The sequence below is a fragment of the Peromyscus leucopus genome, chromosome 15 (assembly GCF_004664715.2).
Source record: "Peromyscus leucopus breed LL Stock chromosome 15, UCI_PerLeu_2.1, whole genome shotgun sequence".
In the NCBI taxonomy this organism is placed as follows: Eukaryota; Metazoa; Chordata; class Mammalia; order Rodentia; family Cricetidae; genus Peromyscus; species Peromyscus leucopus.
In genome coordinates, this window is record NC_051076.1 from 89,779,689 (window position 1) to 89,787,330 (window position 7,642).

The window sequence follows — 7,642 nt, forward strand, 5'->3', positions numbered from 1 at the left end:
TTAAACTGCTAACTCAGAGTTGTATTATTGTTTATTTGTATCTATGAAATTAGATATGGTAGATACAGTGTATGGGCTTCTTGGTCAGTGTTTAAAGGGGAAAACATGAGCTCTGGATGGTGTCAAGAGCCTCTGTGCAATCCACTTTGTTTCAGTTTCACTGATCTGAAGCTGTGTTTCTTTTGTTAAATTATTAACATCACAGACTGGGTCATATCGATTGACCTCAAAACCAGTCCTACACTTTGTAACTCTATCATAACTGGGCCCTGTGGGCTGGTCTTTCTTGTCCTAAGATGAGCAAAAAAGATACTGTCATGGAAACCCACTTACTTGGTTGGATTTTCTCATAAATCTGTTACAATGCAAGGTTTCAATTTCTCACAGCTTCATGGTAAGTAAAGAGAATCTTATTTGCTTCTAAGCCAAAGAGAAGAGATGAAGAAAGATTATTGGGGAATCCCTACTATTAATGGCATCCTGCCATTTAGTGGCAATCTCAGAATCCAGGGAGAGGACATCTTGGGGTCCACAGAGTCAGACTTGACATTACTGAGGGCAGCACATTTCTCTCAGATATGGTATACCAGTGGGGAAGCTAGGACTTTAAAATATGTATGTACCATAAAATAATGTTTTTATTAATGATGAACTAATATATTATGGTGGGCCCATAAGGTTATTATAATGGAACTGAATTCCTATCGCCTAGAGACACCACAGTCATCAGATACACAAATATCTACCATTACTTTACTTTTGTCAGTCAATACAATAGCATGATGTACAATTTTGGATCTCAGATCTATGTGTTTCACTATAGAGCCTGGGTATTTAGTAGGCTATGGTCTTCAAGTTGCTGTAAGTATACTCTGTGATATTTAAATAATAATGACATTTACTTGACAACCAAATTCTGTAGCATGCTCACAATTCTATCAATAAAATAGATCTTTGTAAAATATCAGTTCTGTCACTAGCCTGATGTTTATCCTATAAGTGACTCAATTGTTCTTGTGAAACATAGAGATGTTAATGTCTACCTGCTTCACTTGTTCTATAAAATTCTGTCATAGAAATTATATAAAACAAATGTTCAATCAAGCTACCTTGTACTATAGCACAGACACAATATTTCTTCAGAAAAGCAAGTCATTTTCATACCTTATTTTGGTTTAAACTTCATAAGGAATTTGTGATTAATGCAAAGTGATGAGATTATAATGAAGAATTTAGTGTGTCTCCAATGGGTGTGGGTCATTTTGATAGCATCAGAGCTGTATAATGGCTTTCATATTGAGAAGTAGTTTTAAGAATGAGTTTGAGGCAGCTTTTGAACTGACTTCTGGTGGTCCATTGAATAAGTCTATGGGAAAAATTAAGAGTGTTATGATTATTTGCTTACGTCTACTTTGAGTAGCATGATTTTGTTAGACCAATGTTAGAATTTATAATAGGGTTAATATCTCACATACATTTAATACTAAATAGAAAATAGCTATTTTATATCTGCAGGTGGTTTTGTAGTTACAGGTTAGGGTTTTCCTTAGAGTCAAAGCGTTATTAACATGATTTATTGTTCATTGATTCAGCCCATTCTTTACCATTTCGTGAACACTGATGTGAAGTGCTCACCAGTCCAGCATATCTATGCTTGCTCAGCTGAGAACTAGGAAGCTTTCTGGTAGAAGTTTGTTTAGGGTTTCTAGAGATGATGTAGCTTCATCCAGTCCTCTAATTCACTGATAATGGCCTCTGAACAGTTACTCAAAATCCAGCCGGAAATACAGGATGGAAGGCTGAGACTCACTCTCAGACCACAAGATCATCAGCTCAGTAGGAATCTGCCACAGACAGCCCACTATTTCTTGTTTGATGTCAACACTAAAAGACTTCAGGGTGTCAACCATTTGCTTGCCTTAAAGTTTTGTCCTGAACTTAATGGTTGAGAATTATGGCCCTCAAAATTCCCTCAAAGGAGAGGTAATGCTAATACACCAATGTTAGTACCAGGGATCTCCAGCTCCTGCCCCACTTTTCCTTCCTCTGTCCTCACCCACACATTGTCCAGGAACTCCTTTTCTGCTACCACAGCTCACTTCCCGTCCTTCTTGTTGTATTCACTCTCCCTTCACCCAATTCCCTTCCAATTTCTGCTTCTCCTTCATCAACTGTCTTTTCTTCACCAGGTCTGGGTCAATGTTTCTCCCCTTTGTCTTATTACTTGTGGGTGGTGTGGTCAACACTGATTTGAAGCAATGTTGAGGTAGACAAGAGGGTAATACTGGAAAAGATAAAAGATGAAAAAAATCCTCTCTAGCTTGTCGTCTTCCCTGGAAAATACCCAACAAGGAGCACAAGTGAGTCTACAGTCCTGTGTGAAATTAATCACTGAATCTCCTTCCATCTCCTCTGTCATTCCTCCAGGACATGATCCATCCCACCCCACTCCACATGGCTCATCTTTCTCAGATCCCACTGTGGTTTCCATCCCAGGTCAGTGTAACAGATACAAACTCACAGTGGGGACTAGGGCTTCATCTCATTGTGGAGTACACATACTCTAGGCATCTCGACATGGAATGAAGTGACCCATTTGTATTGAATGTATTGCTGTGTGCAAGAGACTATTTCTATTGAGGATACCAGCATAACTATAGAATGATAAAGAAAAAGAATTCACCTCCCCCCAGCATATATTCATCCAAATATTTGCAATGGGAAAATTTAAAGGGTTATTCTCATGTATGTATAGTAAAAAAAATTTCACATCATTTTTGAAAAATAATGTTATTTTAAATGTGTAAGGGCATCACTGTCTTTCCATAAGTCTTCACTGAACCCAGTAACATCTAATATATGTTATAGCCTCTCCCCCCAAAAGTGATCCTGCGGGTAGACCTATAAACCAACATCATATGAAACATTATCCACTTGGAAAAAATTCATCCCAAGCTATACTCAATTAACTTTCAAACTTGCCAAATGTTGAAAAGTCAGCTACCTCTTCTGGTCTCCTTGGTCACCAGGCACATATCTGGTGCACATACATACATGCAAGCAAGCATTCATGCACATTAAATTAAATAAATAAATAATTTTTAAAATAAGAAAATGATTTAATTATTCCAGGTAGCATATATAAGCTAGTTTTAAAAGTCTTAATTTTAAAAAGTTTATCATAAGAATTGTTTATTTCAAACCAATTGGTAAGAAATCCTATATTTTACTTCTATAAAAGTATTGCTTATACTATTATTGCAAAGGATGTGATATACCTTTACTGTGTATTATTCTTATTCAAAAGCCTTTTCATTCATAGGTAGAGCTCTATAAGTTCAATTAAAAATATATTGCAGTGGATTTTGTTTTGAGTACTACTCTCTCACATAATTGGAAATGTTTTATGTGCCTGCATTCAAGGTTAGACGTGAGCAACTTATGTAAATAAGGAAGGAGAAACATTTTTTTTTTTCTGGTTCATTAACCTAAGTGACATTAAATCAACTTTCGGTTATTTGTGTCCTCAAATAGTGAGACAAGGTCCATGGAACACAACTGCTTTGGTCCAAAAGCTCCCGTAGAGGTGGTTTGAGGAGAGCAAGGGCTGGCTGCAAAGTGGTACAAACTGTTCTCACCTGCTCCTCCTGCCTATGAACAAATGGCCAAAGATATTTTAGGTGCCAATAACTATCAGGTGAGTTCTCAGTCATGACTCTGTAAGGCCTGAAGATTAGTGATCATATATGATCAGGTATATTGTGTGGCAGCTGGTGGAATGAGTTGGGAGAACGATTTCTTAAGGCTTCAGGCATTTTCAGAGCTGAGTAGTGTAGCTTTGCCAAGAATTGGCACGTCATGTCACTAAAGCAGGAGGGCTGCAAGTTCCAGGTATCACCCTGGACCCAGGAGAAAACCCTCTCTCAAGAAACAGGGTGCAGATGTGCAGACTCAAATTAGTAACTGTTTTGTGTTAAACTGCTCCTTGACCATCGTGCTTGAGACATTTTGATGGTGCAAAAAAGTTGTGTCTACCTTCTAACTACAGTGCTAATGGTGGCTCATAACCAATAAATGCTGTGGATATCACTCAGATTTGTCCTGACTGTGGGCAAGGCAGAAAAACTCTAACTACAAATAAACTTACATGTGAATGGTTACAACTACCTGTCACATAGTACACAAGTTTGCTCTGTAGTTGTGAATTATTTAGAACCTGAAACTCTCTGCTAGATTCTATCTTGTGTGATTCTGTAATGAGTAAAGCCTAATAAATGTACTCATGTCATTATAACACATTTATGTCATTTTAAAAAATTAACCTTTAATGGTTTTCTCAAAATAAGTCACAATACAAAATATTTAAAACTTACTCAGGCTGTTGGAGGGGGTGTCCCATGAGTGTGTACATGTCCCCACAGCAAACTTTGCCATCCTAGTTAGGGTTTCAACTGCAGCAAGGGAGCACTATGACCAAAAAGCAAGTTGGGGAGGAAAGGATTTATTTGGCTTACACTTCCATATTGCTGTTCATCCTGGAAGTCAAGACAGGAACCCAAACCATGCAGGAACTTGGAGGCAGGAGCTGATGCAGAGGCCATGGAGGGGGGCTGCTTAACTGGCTTGCTTCCCATGGCTTGCTCAGCCTGCTCTCTTATAGAACCCAGGACTAGCAACCCAGGGGCAGAAAGAACCACCAACCATGGACTGGGTCCTCCCTCCCACTAATTTCAAAAATGCCTTAAAGCTCAATCTCATGGGGGCATTTCCTAAACTGAGGTGAAGAGTCTAGCTTGTGTCAAGTTGACACAAAACCAGCCAGTACACTAACAGTAGTAATCAATGGCACATTTGTGTTTTTAGACCTAGAACAAACTAAGCACTCAGTTACCTAAGAAAATGGGGACAGATATTTGGGCTAAAATATTAGAATTATATAATAAGAGTATGTACAAAATGGAAGAACTCATAAGAGTAGTGGTTGATGATACCCTAGGAAAGCCTCATAGAAGAGAAATTTAAATGAAAGCTTAACTGATGAGGAAGAGTTTCCACATCAAATTTCAAACCACAGGAGGAAGATTGCTCGAGGTATTGTGTTCAAAGAAGGGCAGTATCTCTTCTCTGTGGGTCAGGTTAGGTGAATGCATAAGGCAGATACCTTACTAAGTTGTTACAATATATAAGCACCGGCATTATCTTTTGAAATATTGCTCTTAATTAGTATACTAAGTAACGAGTTTCATTATGGCTTTTTTAATGCATATTTTGTTTTTGTGGATTTCCCTCCCTTAGTTCCCTGTCAGGGGTACAAGTCTCTGTTGGAAGTTGCTTGTCATTGGCTCACCTATTTTTCATTAATTGCTGCTATACTTATAGAATTCTTAGGGTAAAACTGTAATGGATACAGTGTACATAAGCCCTACACAGTGTCCTGTGCTCCAGAGATTTCTGTTCAGATGAGAAGAGCTGTTTAGTGTGCTACTTGACCAACCTGGGCAAGGATATGAACAGGATTGGGGTACCACTAACAGCAAACTAACAGCAAAAGCCTGGCTTGGAGCAATGCAGTGTAGAAAAATGCAACAGAACTCAACTCATGACCCTAAGGCATTCACTGCTTCAATATGCTGGACACTCTGTCAATTTGCATTTACCCGGCTCCTCTGAGTCATCAAGAAAAATTACGTCATAGAATTTTATAATCAGGCTGGAACTCAGAGGTTGCCATGTCCCTTCTACCCAAAATTCACAGCCGCAAACTAAGACCCACTTCTCCTTTTCTGCGGAGAGGGAATTGAATCAGTACTTGTGAGGCAGCTCTCATTTTATATATCTCTGAAGGTGTAAAAGTCTCCATATGGTGCACTGAAATCTGCCTTCAGGATTACTTCCTCCCACAGGGAGTTTCTGAGGAGATGGGATAAAAACTACTCTCTTCTGTTCGGGCCCTAGGATTCTACTTGACATAAGAGGAAGGGGTAGAAAAATGTATCTACAGACGGTTTCAGCCTTTAAAAATCTCAGCTATATAAAGAAAGCTCCTAGCAGGTACCATATCACCAGCTTAATTCCATACTTTATGCCAGCCTGCAATCGTGCCAGCATAGGGATGGTGTTCTGATACATTTACAAATGCACTCACCCAGTGACATGTTCTCTCTTTGAGGATGCAAAGTCAATGTCCTCAAATGACACACAGCCAGTTTTAGGCCTATCCTTAAGTCAATCTTCTTTAATTTGAGATAGAAGCAAAAGATGTTGAAAAGCTCTTCTAAAGATAGGACAGAAGGCCTTCCACACCTGTGCTTTCCTCCTGTTACTGGATGTGTGGTTTGAACAGGTATGCCCCCATAGACTCATGTGTTTTAATGCTTGGCCTATAGGGAGTGGCACTATTAGGAGGCGTGGCTTTGTTGGAGTAGGTGTGGCTTTGTTGGAGTAAGTGTGGTTTTGTTGGAGTAGGTGTGGTTTTGTTGGAGTAGGTGTGGTTTTGTTGGAGGAAGTGTGTTACTGTGGGGGCAGGATTTGAGTTCTCATGTATGCTTAGGCTATCCCCAGTGTGGGACAGTTTACTTCGTGTTGCTTGCAGATCAAGATGTAGAACTCTCAACTGCCTTTCCATCACCATGTCTGCCTGCATGTTGCCTTGTTCCCGCCAGGATAATAATTATTGAGAGCTGCTGGTAACAAAAGACCATGGAGTATACAGCAGGTGACAACTAGTGCTGAAAAGGTCAACCTACCAGAACCAAGGGTTCTGTTGGAGGAAACCATTATGCAAGGTGTTATGGAATTACTGCCTTTTGAATGAACTGGCTGTCTCTTGTTGTAAACTTCTTGTGCAATAACAGCTATGATTCTCCTCATTTACCATGCATTTCCTTGTTATGTGTACATGTAATCTCATGATTGCATCTCAATCTTAGGGGCACAAATGATAATAGACAATCAAAAAATGGTTTCTTATTTGTCTGTACAATTTTATGATTAGAAACATACTAATACATGCTTCATAAGTAGGTCTATTGTTTCATGTGGACTGTAGACACTTAGAGGTCTTATTCTCTATCCTTAGGCACTGACAAGGAAAAATTGGCCACACAAAGTGTCCTTGCAGAACCTTCACAGAGTGGAATTGCAGATGCCTGGCCTTGTTGGACCAAAACCCTTCAGAAGAATTATAGTGAACTAGAAGTGATAGTGCAGGTGTCTGGCCTTGGTGTATCTTAGTCCTTTAAGAGATCAATAGCACCTATGTTGCCCTAAGCTTCCTCCACCAGCACCTCCCCACTGTGACTCAAAAAATAAATAACACTTTGTATCTATTTCTACACCAGTTTTTAATGCAAGATTTTAGGCTCAGTAGACTATGTATAGGTCCTGAGATACAGGTGATTAACAGAAAAAAGCTGTTAACTGACTAACCATGTCTGGATATTATTAATCACATAAAATAGTACATGTATTCTTTGCCTTTTCCTTAAATCTCTCTTTGGTTTAATTTCTTCCCTTGTAACCCTTGTAGCTATCACTTTAAAAGATAGTCAGAACTTTTTACAAACTACAGCTGTTGTCAGTCACCAATTAAGCTGACCAAGTATTCACGAAGTGTGACTCTAATCAGAATACTTGTCCCTGA

General features: G+C 39.1%; 1 long non-coding RNA gene across 1 annotated transcript; it reads left to right on the forward strand.

The window, feature by feature from the left end:
- The first annotated feature begins 222 nt into the window (after positions 1-222).
- On the forward strand, positions 223-3,692 carry LOC119089126. Its single transcript, XR_005092958.1, has 3 exons — positions 223-394; positions 2,428-2,496; positions 3,535-3,692. It is a non-coding gene; the product is annotated as an uncharacterized LOC119089126 (long non-coding RNA).
- The last annotated feature ends 3,950 nt before the right edge of the window (positions 3,693-7,642 follow it).